The sequence below is a fragment of the Somniosus microcephalus genome, chromosome 2 (assembly GCF_052327205.1).
Source record: "Somniosus microcephalus isolate GS21.2 chromosome 2, FLI_Smic_1.0, whole genome shotgun sequence".
NCBI classification, from domain to species: domain Eukaryota; kingdom Metazoa; phylum Chordata; class Chondrichthyes; order Squaliformes; family Somniosidae; genus Somniosus; species Somniosus microcephalus.
Window position 1 is genome coordinate 278,234,326 of NC_140988.1, and position 14,351 is coordinate 278,248,676.

At 43.6% G+C, this 14,351-nt stretch overlaps 1 protein-coding gene across 2 annotated transcripts in view; it reads right to left on the reverse strand.

Annotated features, from left to right (window-relative positions):
• Positions 1-14,351, reverse strand: part of parp8 (poly (ADP-ribose) polymerase family, member 8) — a 627,363-nt gene that overhangs the window by 290,684 nt on the left and 322,328 nt on the right. The window lies entirely within an intron of this gene.

A 14,351-nucleotide genomic window follows, 5' to 3' on the forward strand; every position in this document is an offset into this window, starting at 1 on the left:
CGGCATCAACGAGAGAGGTGCGCAGGAAAACGCGCAGAGCGCAGCCAGTGTTCAAGGGCTGAGCAGCGTCCGCGGGGAAGGAGGGAGCGCGCGGGAGACGCCATTTTTAGCCAGTCTAACCACACCCAGGGATGCCGAAGAGTGGCAGTGTCACAGCGTTCGACAATGAAGTCGAAGATTGGTCAACATATGTCGAACGCATAGAAGTGTACTGCAAGGCGAATGAAGTGCCAGATGACAGGAAAGCACTGGTATTGTTGAATTCCATGGGTGCAAAAACGTATGGCTTACTGCGAAACCTAGTAACCCCAGAGAAGCCAGTGGAAAAGGATTTTGAAAAGATAGTGTCAATCCTACAGGACCACTTAAATCCCACACCGCTGCTGATAGCAGAAAGATTTAAGTTTCACAAAAGGAACCAGCATAAAGATGAAAGTAATGCTGAGTATTTAACGGAGCTGCGCAAGCTATCGAAACACTGCCAGTTTGGAACGGGACTAGCAGATACTTTAAGGGACAAGTTTGTGTGTGGGCTTCAAAGTGAAGGAACCCAGAAATGGCTTCTATCAGAAAAGGATCTTACGCTGGACAAGGCTTTCAGCATGGCAGTATCACATGAAGCAGCCGCACGGGGCGCTGCAGAGATACAACGGAGACCGCAAGAATATGGCACAAATGAAATGTCATATGGAACAGTGAAGTGCTATCGCTGCAGCAGAACAACACACGACCATAAGGATTGTTGGTTCAAGGACCAAGTGTGCAGACAGTGTGGAAAAGTAGGACACAAAGCAAGAGTCTGCAGGTCGGGAAAGAAAACCAACAGCAAGAAATCTCCACAGCAGAAGTACAAGAAGGTACATAAGGTGACGGAGAGTAGTTCAGACGAACAGAAAAATGATACAGACTCCGGAAGGAGCTGGGTTGTCTGAAACTACATAATGTAATCAAAATGGAGGGTCACCAGACTATCTGGGTCACGCTCAAGATAGACGGAGTCCAAGTGAAAATGGAATTGGACACAGGATCAGCCCTAACAGTCATAAACCGAAGGGACTACAAGCGGCTATTCTCACATATACCCTTGAGAGATACAGAGATTGTCTTGAAGACGTACATGGGGCAAAAAGTCTACCCCAAAGGAAAAATAAGGGTGAATGTTATATATAACGGCAATACCAAAAATGGACCTATATGTATTGCCAGATGGAGGAGCACCACTACTAGGACGTGAATGGATCAGAAGAGAACAGCTGTCAGTATGCCAGGGGACCTTGATGTGTGGATCCCGAGTGGTAATTCCACCCAAGTTAAGGGAGAGAGTGCTCAATGAGCTTCACGAAGGCCATCTGGGAGGGGTGAAAATGAAAAGCCTTGCTCGGGCTCATGTGTGGTGGCCGGGGATCGATCAGCAAATCGAGGACCTGACAAAGAGCTGCTCAGGATGCCAGAAGGTCCAAAATGCACCACCACATGCCCCTCTACACCCATGGGAGTGGCTCTCCTCTCCATGGCAACGGGTGCATATTGATTTTGCTGGTCCATTCATGGACTCAATGTTCTTAATAGCCGTGGATGCGCACTCGAAATGGCCTGAGGTGATCAAAATGTCCTCCACCACCACGGAGAAAACGATTGCAGTCCTACGGACCATATTTGCCAGGAACGGCTTGCCAGAACAGATTTGCTCTGATAACGGACCACAGTTTGTGTCTGAAGAGTTTCGGAAATTTATGAAAAGGAATGGGGTAAGGCATTACACATCCGCCCCGTATCATCCAGCCACAAATGGATTGGTTGAGAGGTTCGTACAAACCTTTAAAAAGGCAGTAAGGGCCATGTGCGATGATGACATTCCACTGCAGCATAATTTCCTGTTAGCCTACAGAAATGTGACACATGCAGTCACCAACCAGACCCCGGCCATGATGTTCTTTAACCGAAGGTTGAGATCTCGTCTGGATTTGCTCAGACCAAATGTACGAAGAGATGTTGAGAATAAGCAATTCCAGCACATCAATGAGAAGCCGACAAGGAGCTTCAATGTAGGGCAACCAGTCTTGGCCCGCGACTACCGAACAGAGAAATGGCAACCAGGAACAATATGCACACGGCAGGGGCCACTAATGTACACAGTGGATGTTGGGGAGAACATTGTGAAACGCCATGTCGACCAGATCCTAGAGTCACAGGAACGAGTCAACCCCATGTCTCGCGTACCTGGTGATGAACCCGACATACAGGTAGCATCTACCCTAGAAACAGTAGCATCGGAAGCTGATGAACCAACTGACGACAGGGGGCCAGAATCGCCTCCGCACCAAGAGCGAGACACTCAGGAAAGGCGCTATCCAGAAAGGATCAGGAAGCCGCCCCAAAGACTGAATTTATAAATGAACTATTTTCAGTTAATGTTGCATGTTAAAAGTGTTAATTGTTAAATGAATGTTATGGTACTGTTAATCTAAAAAGGGGAGGAATTGTAGTGTATGTACATTTAAGGGGAGAACTACTTTTTACAGCTCCTGTATACTGTAGTACCGGCAGTGACCACACCTGTATATAAACCCTGAGTAGGGATCTGTACTGTTAGTTTTAGAGTAACCCTCATTCAGTAAACACCTGTTGATTGTTCCCCTGCAGTCTCTGTCTAGTTATTGAAGGACACACAACATCAAGATACACAGATTTAACACCCCTGACACAATGTACCCCTGCAGGAAGGAGGCGTGCATGCTTTGCCAGAACCTGATCCCGGCAGAAGGCAGACTCACAGCAATTTAAAAGGTGGTTTCCCTCCAGCAATCAGTGGCAAAAGCTTACCACTTCTTTCAGGAATTCCCACTCCTCCATTTTCATGCCAACGCATTTGGCCCTGTGGAAATTTGGGGCAACTTGATTTGGGGCAAAGTGCCTCCTCCTCCTGCTGCTGCTGCTTTACTGCACACAGTACACCACCACCAACAACAACAACTTGCATTTATATAGCACCTTTAATGTAATAAAAATGTCCCAAGGCACTTCACAGGAGGATTATCAGACAGAATTTGACATCAAGCCACATAGGTTTTAAGGAGCGGCTTAAAGGAGAAGAGAGAGGTAGAGAGGTTTAGGGAGGGAATTCCAGAGCTTAGTGCCTTGGCAGCTGAAGGCACGACCACCACTGGTGGAGCGATGAAAATTGGAGGAGCGCAGAAATCTTGGAGGGTTGTAGGGCTGGAGGAGGTCACAGAGATGGATGCATAGAGTGACAGCACTATTCCCGGACAGAATGGAGATGATTGGTAATTTCCACGTCCATCACGCCTGGAGACTGCACTGCTGTAAGTGACTGGGAATGATTTTATGCACATAATTTGTATTATGTAACTATCCTCCACTCACTGTATTTTGCTGGAGAAATCACCCTGCTTCTATCGGAAGACATTGTTGTAGTTTCAGTAATGAGTTTGGTTTGCTATAGGTCACAGAGGCTCTTTTTAAATAGACTCTGCTGAGTAAATCGACTGCTTGCTGTAGTGCCCTGTTTAAATAGACTGTTTGCTGAGTAAATAGACTTTGTTTTCTATAAAACAGATGCAAGCCTTGCCTTAAGCCCCGCCGCATCTCCAACTCAATGGCTGCCAGTGGTGTCAATAGACACTCTGTACAGAGATACAGAGAATCACCAGTTAAGGAGAAGGGTGGCAATCAAGCAAACTACCCTGCTGTGGGTGGTGGAAGCCATTATCATTGATTAATTTAAATGCAAATTAGATAGAAAATAACATGTTGGGATACAGTAGGAGTAATTTGAGACATGACATGTGGTAAGTATAGTACGCTTGGGAGAAACAGGTAACTTTGGACCTATGGTTCCCAAAGCTCTTAGCCACAGGGGTTTTCCTCGTGTTAATTCTGGGCCTGTATAGACTAATCGATAGAGAATGATTGCCATGATTAGTCAACAACTCCATTATTGTTATAATATCATGCGACTACCAGGCTGGTAGAAGGTGAATGAGATGGACTTTTGTCTTTCTTCATCTAGAAATTCCTCTGTTCCCATGTGTTCAGTTTCTTGAATGTATTTATGGCTGCACCCATACTGATTAATGAGTAATCTATCACACTCCTGAGTTGATTCCGAATACTTATCTAGTTATATAATCCAACAAATATTAACAGCAATGATACCAACTGAAGTTTTATCTAATATGCATTATAAATTCTTTTGATATGATATAAATGACAACAAGTGGAACTCTTTCATTACGGCAGTCACTAAATCATGCTGGCCATCTGGATTCATCAGTTCCAGGAATACACAATTAAGTTTAATTCTTGCTAAACTATCGGAGTCAAGGAAGACTAAACTGCTTTGGGAAGAAAAATAGCTCAATGAGCCTGCATGTTAAAATCTGAATAACTGCAATGTCTGCCAAATAGATCAAAGATAGAACGCCTGCTTATTGAAGCTGCAACAAAATTCAAAACACATAATACATATTTGAGGCAAGAACATTTGCTGCCAGTACAATTCGTTATCATTGAATGAGAATGCAATTGATCACTAATGTTAATCTAGGCAAACAGCGTTCCAATATGGTTTGGGGGCATGAAACCTACAGCATTAGATTTCAAAAGAATGCCAAGTGTTTACACTCAGCTTTGACAGTGAAAGAAATACTGCTTCTTGTAACATAAAGATTTTGGAACTCATAATTTACAACCACAACAACCTGTGTTTATATATAGCGCCTTTAATGTAGTAAAACAACCCAAGGTGCTTCATAGGAGTGTAATCAGACAAAAGAAATTGACAACGAACCAAAGGAGGAGACATGAGGACAGGTGAGGTCCATGAGACCCACTTCCTGCTCCCTCAAACCTATTTCCACTAAACTGCTGACCACCCAACTTCCTTTTCTGGCTTCCATGTTAGCTGACATTGTTAACGGTTCTCTCTCCTCAGGTACTGTCCCCCTCTCCCTCAAATCTGCCGTCATCACCCCTCTCCTCAAAAAAAAATCCTTGACCCCTTCATCCTTGCAAACTATTGCCCCATCTCCAATCTTCCTTTCCTCTCCAAAGTCCTTGAACATTTGTCACCTTCCAAATCCATGCCCATCTTTCCCGCAACTCCATGTTTGAATCCCTCTAATCAGCTTTCCGCTCCTGCTACAGTACCGAAATGGCTCTCATCAGTCACAAATGACATCCTTTGTGACTGTGACAAAGGTAAACTATACCTCCTCGTCCTTCTCAACTTGTCTGCAGCCTTTGACACGGTTGACCACTCCATCCTCCTCCAATGCCTCTTCACCGTCGTCCAGCTGGGTGGGACTGCACTTGCCTGGTTCCATTCTTATCTATCTAATCATAGCCAGAGAATCACCTGCAAAGGCTTCTCTTCCCGCTCCTGCATCGTTACCTCTGGTGTCCCCCAGGGATCTATCCTTGGCCCCCTCCTATTTTTCATCTGCATGCTGCCCCTTGGTGACACCATCCACACAGCATCAGTTTCCACATGTACACTGACGACACCCAGCTCTACCTCACCACCACTTCTCTGAACCCCTCCACAGTCTCTAAATTTTCAGACTGCTTGTCCGACATCCAGTACTGGATGAGCAGGAATTTTCTCCAATTAAATATCGGGCAGCGAGTTCCAGACTTCCACCACTCTCTGGGTGAAAAAGAATTTCCTCATCTCCCCTTCTACCAACTACTTTAATTCTATGCCCTCTGGTTCTTGACCCCTTAGCTAAGGGAAATAGGTCTTTCCTATCCACACTATCTAGGCCCCTCATAATTTTATACATCTCAATTAAATCTCCCCTCAGCCTCCTCTGTTCCAAGGAAAACAACCGCAGCCTATCCAATCATTCCTCATAGCTAAAGTTTTCCAGTCCTGGCAACATCCTTATAAACCTCCTCTGCACCCTCTCCAGTGCAATCACATCCTTCCTGTAATGTGGTGACCAGAACTGTACGCAGTGCTCAAGCTGTGGCCTAACCAGTGTTACATAGAAACATAGAAGATAGGAGCAGGAGTAGGCCATTCGGCCCCTCAAGCCTGCTCCGCCATTCAATGAGATCATGGCTGATCATCCAAATTCAGTACCCTGTCCCTGCCTTCTCCCCATATCCCTTGATCCCTTTAGCCTTAAGAAATATATCGAACTCCTTCTTGAATACATTTAATGAATTGGCCTCCTCTGCCTTCTGTGGTAGAGAATTCCACAGGTTCACCACTCTCTGGGTGAAGAAATTCCTCCTCATCTCTGTCCTAAATGGCTTACCCCTTACCCTTAGACTGTGACCCCTGGTTCTGGACTCCCCGACCATCGAGAACATCCTTCCTGCATCTAGTCCTGTTAGAATTTTATAAGTTTCAATGAGATCCCCTCTCATTCTTCTAAACTCCAGTGAGTATAAGCCCAATCGACCCAATCTCTCCTCATAGGTCATTCCTGCCATCCCAGATATCAGTCTGGTGAATCTTCGCTGCACTCCCTCCATGGGTGTGTTGTAAACAGTTCGATCATAACTTCCCTGCTCTTATATTCTATGCCTCGGCTAATAAAGGAAAGCATTCCGTATGCCTTTTTAAATACTTTATCGACCTGTCCTACTACCTTTAACGATCTGTGGGCATGCACTTCAAGGTCCTCCACACCTCTCAGTATCATCCCATTAATTATGTATTCCCTTGCCTTGTTGCCCCTCCCCAAATGCATTACTTCACACTTTTCCGGATTGAATTCTATTTGCCACTTTTCTGTTCACTGATATCTTCCTGCAGTCTAAAGCTTTCTGCCTCACTGTCAACCACACAGACAATTTTTGTATCATCTGCAAATTTCTTTATCATGCCCCCTACATTTAAGTCTAAATCATTAATATGTACTACAAAAAAGTAAGGGACCAAGTGCTGAGCCCTGTGGCACCCCACTAGAAACAGCCCTCCAGTCGCAAAACTCCCCTCAACAATTACCCTTTACTTCCTGCCACTGAGCCAATTTTGGATCCAGTTTGCCACTCTCCCTTGGACTTTTACTTTTTTGATCAGCCTGCCATGTAGGACCTTGTCAAAAGCCTTGCTAAAATCCATGTAGACTACATCAAACGCACTGCCCTCATCGACCCTCCTTGTTACCTCCTCAAAGAATTCAATCAAGTTAGTCAGACACGACCTTCCTTTAACAAAACCTTTGTATGCCTTGATTAATCTGTGATATATATATGATCTGAGCTTCACCCAGTGCTTCATGTAAGTTTTATTGTGCTCTTCAGCCTTAGCTTTAGCACTTGCTCCCAAGTCCCACATACTAATGCCACTACACCTGCTCCCAAATTGCACCCCTTGTGCCACTACTGGCCTACCTCCAGGTCCCATCTAGTAGTGCTACTAGTAGCTAGTTCCCGAGACTTGACGCCTTGTGCAATATTAGTCAATTCATTTTGTTGCTCACTAGTGCCACTGGTGGTACTATGTGAAAGTACATTGGTTTAAATTATGGTCATTAACACATCAAAAGGACATCAATAGACAAAAGGCTGGAGTTTGTTTTCTGACTGGATTTGTTTAGCAGGAGAACAATGGCTGTGAATTTCCTCAAGGCTGTTCCCGCTCACGTGTGTAAATGGGGTTTCCGTCACACTTTCAACAAAGTTATGGCGGTGGAGCGGGAGCACCCTTAATGAAATTCTTGCTCACAATATTCATTAAAGACGGGTTTCAAATGAGCAAAGCAAGAGGCAGTTACAATGATGTTACAGTAGAAGGATTGATAAGAGGGTTGGATAGGGAATGGTCGCTGTTTAATTTCTGTTCCCCTACTGCTGGGAAATACTGCAAAGTATTATAAAGGTGAATCTGTGAATCAGAGTTGAAATGTGCAGTGGCTTTTGCAGGTTTACATTGTGCAAATTGCCCCAGATTTCCCTTTTCTGTGACTTTGGTTCTAATATCATATTCCACTGGGAAAATAGATAAGGATAGTTTCTAAGAAACTGTACGCAAATCTGAAGATCTTTGCAAAAAGCGTGACGAAGTAGGGATTGTTTCTGAGTCAAGTATTGGTTTTGGGCTTGTTTTCCTCTGCCCTGCTTCCAAAGAGTGCCAAAAATAGGTGCAATGCAAAGGAAAAATGGGTGTAAATCCTTTAATCCCATTATGCTCCTTAATAGCACTGCACAAAAATTTCCTCTATGGCCATTCTGGTGTTTGCATCTGACGTAAGCCTGGGCACGGAGGTGTAAATTTCATATAGTTGAATGTCAGAGACTTCTGCACTCAAACTTCCTTGGGCTGTAGTTCAAGGGAAAACTGTTCTTAGATACGGTGTTGAATTTCTGTGTGAGTTCTCTCAATCGTCCGCTCACACTTTGCCGTTTATGTAATTTCTCTGGGGTTTCCGTGGAGTTAAGGCACACAATCAGGTGAACACCCACCCCATGAAAATTAATGCCTAACAGGACATGTTGCTATTGCCAATAAACGTCTTTTAGCTTTTAGAATAAAAACATGTTTTTGCTGCCAAATAGATGAAAAAGATTGATGTTGCAGAGTGATGGAGGTTTATTTGGAAGTAGAGGAGGGACGCAACCACAAGCACCCTTGGTAGCTGATGATGTCATCTGCCTGGCCACAAACTGTTTGCCTGGCACAGAGGAGGAATGTCCCCCTTTCCCTGACTGCTCCATGCCACCAGGAATTTAAAAAAGAGAAGCCTCACTGTGAAACCAGCACCTTCCTCCTATTCCTGCAGCATCATTCTTCATATCCACACTTAATATCCTTGTTCCTCCACCTACTGCTTGGCATAACAATGCCCTAACATAGATTCCTGTGGGATGCCACTAGTCATATCCTGTAAATTAGAGTACCTGCCCATTATCCCTACTCTCTGTCTCCTGTCGCTCAACCAATCTCCTAACCAGGTCAATAATTTGCCCTCAATTCCATGAGCTTCAACTTTAGCTAGCAGTTTCTTATAAGGAACTTTGTTGAATGTCTTCTGGAGGTCCATATAAATAATATCCATAGGTATTATTTATATGGACCTCCAGAAGACATTCAACAAAGTTCCTTATAAGAAACTGTCCACTACTTTAGTCACCACTTCAAAAAAATCAATCAGATTCATCAGGCATGATTTACTCTTTACAAATCCATGCTGGTTCTCTCTGATCAGCTGAAAATTATCAAGGTGTTCAGTCACTCTATCCTTATTTATAGACTCTAGTAATTTCCCGAAAACAGGTGTTAGGCTAACTGGTCTATAATTCCCTGGTTTCCCTCTCTCACCTTTCTTAAATAGCGGAGTGACATGTGCAATTTTCCAATCTAAAGGAACAGTTCCTGAACTGAGAGAACTTTGGATGATCATAGTTAGGGCATTTGCAATGTTCTCACACACTTCCTTTAAACCCTGGGATGGAAACCTTCTGGTCCTGGGGATTTGTCATTCTTTAGTGCCATTATTTTCTTCATTACTGTTAATTTATTACGTTAATTGTGGCGAGTCCCCATCCCTGATTCAATATTAGTTTCTTTGGGGTGTCTGCATGCTATCCCCTTCCTCTACTGTAAATACTGACACAAAGTAATTATTTAAGATGTCTGCCACTTCCTTATTTTCATTTATACCACCATTGTCAGTTTTAAGAGGCCCACATTGCTCTTAAGCACCCTCTTTTTCCTAATATAATTGTAAAAGTTTTTTGTGTTGATTTTGGTATCCCTTGCAAGTTTCTTTTCATACTCCCTTTTTTGTCACCCTTCTCTGCTCTTTGTATCTCTCCCATTTGCCAGGACATGTGCTATTTTTTGCATTCTTGTATGTTTTTTTTTTAGTTTTATGTTGTCCCTTACCTCTTTAGTCATCCATGGCTGTTTTTTTTGGCAAGTCGAGCTCTTGCCCCTTAGGGTTATAAACTGGTTCTGTATCACATTAAATTCTTTTTTGAACACCTCCCACTGATCTTCTGTCATTTTTCTCATTAACAGATTTGGTCAGTTTACTGTGAATAGTCTCGGTCGTATCCTGTTGAAGTTGTCCTTACCCAATCATATTATGGTCACTATTAGAGAAATATTCATGTACTGTTAACTAAATCTGACTCATTACTCATTATTACATCTAATATGGCCTGCCCCCTTGTTGGTTCTAGGACATATTATTGCAGAAAACTATCCTGAACACACTCAAGACATTTTCTACTTTTCTGACATGAGCTCGTCTGCTTATGTGGAAGTTAAAATTCCCCATTAAAATCATGCTACCTTTACTACATGTTTGTCTAATCTCTGCATTAATACATTCTGGCACTTCACAGCTGCTACCAGGGAGCCTATACACAACTCCCATGACAGTCTTAAATCCATTTCTATTCTACTCAAAGTCTCCACTGCCTGCTTACTTCTCGTTATTCCTCATATGCTAATAGACATTTTTTTTTAAAATAAAATGTTTTCTCTTAATATTAGATTATTTGCTGTTGCTGGGAGAAATCAAATTTAAAATATAAAGACAATAGTTAATTGCCAAATGACAAATAGAGAACAGTTTTCAACAAAAATGAGCAAATATTTCTTGCTTTTTTGATGAAAAAAATGCAATGGGAATTTCCCAGATTTTTTTCTCCCAAATTGGCCATTGGGTTTTTTATCTGGTTTTTCGCCTCTCTCGGGAGATCACATGGGTTCAGGTGGGATGGAGAGTGATAGTAGATTTGAGGTTAGGATCAGATCAGCCATGATCTTATTGAATGGTGGAGCAGGCTCGAGGGGCCGATTGGCCTACTCCTGCTCCTATTTCTTATGTTCTTATGCCAATATCAAAGTTTTCTGACCCCCCCCCCGCCATAAAATAAATCTCTTGCATCAACTCTTGTGTCTCTGTTCAAGTTTCTATACCTGCTGCATAATTTTGACCATTGCTTTAGGTGGTAGGCAACTCATCTGCAGTCCATGACTGAATTTCCAATATTCAATCCTGGCAGGTAATCTGCGTGCCAGGAGTGCAAAAATCAAAAAATATGGGATGCAATTAGTGAACATGAAAAAAGGCAGGTGTTAATCAGGAACAATCAGCATGAATTTGTTAACAGGTTGTGCTTGACTAATTTAGTTGAATGTTTAAGAAATTCAGAGTGTGCAACATCCAATTTTCTGTTCATTAATTTCAATAGATGAAAAATATTCAAAGGTAGTACACCCACATTCACAGATAGTACATCCACATTCACAGGTAGTACATCCACATTCACAGGTAGTACACCCACATTCACAGGTAGTACATCCACATTCACAGGTAGTACATCCACATTCACAGGTAGTACATCCACATTCACAGGTAGTACACCCACATTCACAGGTAGTACATCCACATTCACAGGTAGTACACCCACATTCACAGGTAGTACACCCACATTCACAGGTAGTACACCCACATTCACAGGTAGTACATCCACATTCACAGGTAGAACACCCACATTCACAGGTAGTACATCCATATTCACAGGTAGAACACCCACATTCACAGGTAGAACATCCACATTCACAGGTAGAACACCCACATTCACAGGTAGAACATCCACATTCACAGGTAGAACATCCACATTCACAGGTAGAACACCCACATTCACAGGTAGAACACCCACATTCACAGGCAGAACACCCACATTCACAGGCAGAACACCCACATTCACAGGCAGAACACCCACATTCACAGGCAGTATATCCACATTCACAGGTAGTATATCCACATTCACAGGTAGTACATCCACATTTTCCAATCAATCGCTGTGTGCCTGGCCCCACCTGTGGTGGAAATTTTCATGAAAAAGTTTGCCGCATAAAATCATTTGAAAGAGAATTGGATATGTAGTTGAAAAATATAAGAAGAATATGGGGAATGTGCAGGGAAATGGGATTAAATTACTTGGGTCCAATTGAAGAGCAAGCGTTGGCACAGACCCGATGGGCAAATGGCCTCCTTCTGTGATTTCTAGGAATCTGAGCTTCTGCAGAACATATGAAGGACACACAAACAGAAAAACAACGGAGTTTAAGAGATTTCTTTGAACCCACAAATGTTTAACTGTAATCTCAAATCTATATCAAGCTGAGTAGCTGTGGTAAGGCACCTACATCATTTGAATGAGTGTTGTAACCGGTTCTGCAATGAGGCCAGCATTCCTACCGTCAACCAATGTTTCTCGTAAACACTGATCAATTGCTCCAACAATTCTAGTAGTGTTCCAGTGGCAATTTGTCTGCCATTGCAAATCGCTGTTGAGTTAGGCATTAATGCACTCCAGCATCATTTCATTTAAGCCATGGTTCCATGAAGACACATAACAAATAATAAAGAATTTGACTGTTTTGCCATATGAGGGTAAGTTGGATGACTTGAAGAAGAAGATTGAAGGTCGATTTCATTCATCTTCAAGCACAACCTCAATCTGGCATGACTCATACAGAGTACAACCTCTATTCTATCATGCCACATATAACTTTACATTTTAGTTTGACACTTCTTTTAAGTATGTTTTCAGTTTCTAATTGAGAACTGTTTCATTTTTTTTTTATTCGTTCATGGGATGTGGGCATCACTTGCAAGGCCAGCATTTATTGCCCATCCCTAATTGCCCTTTAGAAGGTGGTGGTGAGCCACCTTCTTGAACCGCTGCAGTCCCTGTGGTGAAGGTATTCCCATAGTGCTGTTAGGGAGGGAGTTCCAAGATTTTGACCCAGCGACGATGAAGGAATGGGGATATATTTCCAAGTCAAGATGGTAGGTGACTTGGAGGGGAACTTGGAGGTGATGGTGTTCCCATGCGCCTGCCGCCCTTGTCCTTCCAGGTGGTAGAGGCTGTAATGAGGTCTGGAGCCAAGTGGTCCTGGCAGAACCCAAACTGAGCATCGGTGAGCAGTTATTGGTAAGTAAGTGCTGCTTTATAGCACAGTCGACAACACCATCCATCATTTGCTGCTGATTGAGAGTAGACTGATGGAGCGGTAAATGACCGGATTGGATTTGTCCTGCTTTTTGTGTACAGGACATACCTGGGCAGTTTTCCACATTGTCGAAGAGATGCCAGTGTTGTCGCTGTACTGGAACAGCTTGGCTAGAGGCACAGCCAGTTCTGGAGCATAAGTCTTCAGCACGACAGCCGGGATGTTGTCAGGGCACCTCAGCCATTTCTTGATATCACGTGGAGTGAACCGAATTGGCTGAAGACTGGCTTCCGTGATGGTGGGGATCCCAGGAGCAGGCCAAGATGGATCATCCACTCGGCATTTCTGGCTAAATATGGTTGCAAACGCTACACCCTTGGCTTTTGCACTCACGTTCTAGGCTCCGCCATCATTGAGGATGGGGATGTTTATGGAGCCTCCTCCTCCCATTAGTTGTTTAACTATCCACCACCATTCACGACTGGATGTGGCAGGACTGCAGAGCTTTGATCTGATCCATTGGATGTGGGATCGCTTAGCTCTGTCTATAGCATGCTGTTTCCGCTGTTTAGCATGTATGTAGTCTTGTGTTGTGCTTCACCCGTTTGGCACTTCATTTTTAGGTACATCTACACTCCTCATTGAACCAGGGTTGGTGCCCTAGTTTGATAGTAATGGCAGTGAGGGATATGCCTCGCCATAAGTTTACAGATTGTGGTGGAATACAAGATTGCTGCTGCTGCTGCTGGCCCACAGCGCCTCATGGATGCCCCGTTTTGACATGCTAGATCTCTTCTGAATCCATCCCGTTTAGCATGGTGGTAGTGCCACACAACACGATGGAGAGTGTCCTCAGTGTGAAGATGCAATTTTGTCTCCACAAGGACTGTGTGGTGGTCACTCCTACCAATACTGTCATGGGCAGGTGCATCTGTGACAGGTAGTTGGTGAAAATAAGGTCAAGTAGTCTTTTCCCTCATGTTGGTTCTCTCATCACCTGCTGCAGGCCCAGTCTGGCAGCTATGTCCCACAAACACCAGTGTGATAATGACCAGATAATCTGTTTTTTTATGGTGTTGAGTGAGGGATAAATATTGGCCAGGACACCAGGAATAACTCCCCTGCTCTTCTTTGAAATAATGCATGGGATCTTTTACATGGTTTAACGTCTCATCCTCAAGATGGCACCTCTGACAGTGCAGCACTCCCTCAGCACTGCACTGAAGTGTCAGCCTAGGTTTTTGTGCACAAGTCTCTGGAGTGGGAGCTTGAACCCACAACCTTCTGACTCAGAAGCAAGAGTGCTACCAACTGAGCCACTGGTTGATATTGTTCGGATTTACTGCTCCATTTTCAGGAGTGAACTGCAGGTGAGTGAGTCACTGGGATTTTGTGGACC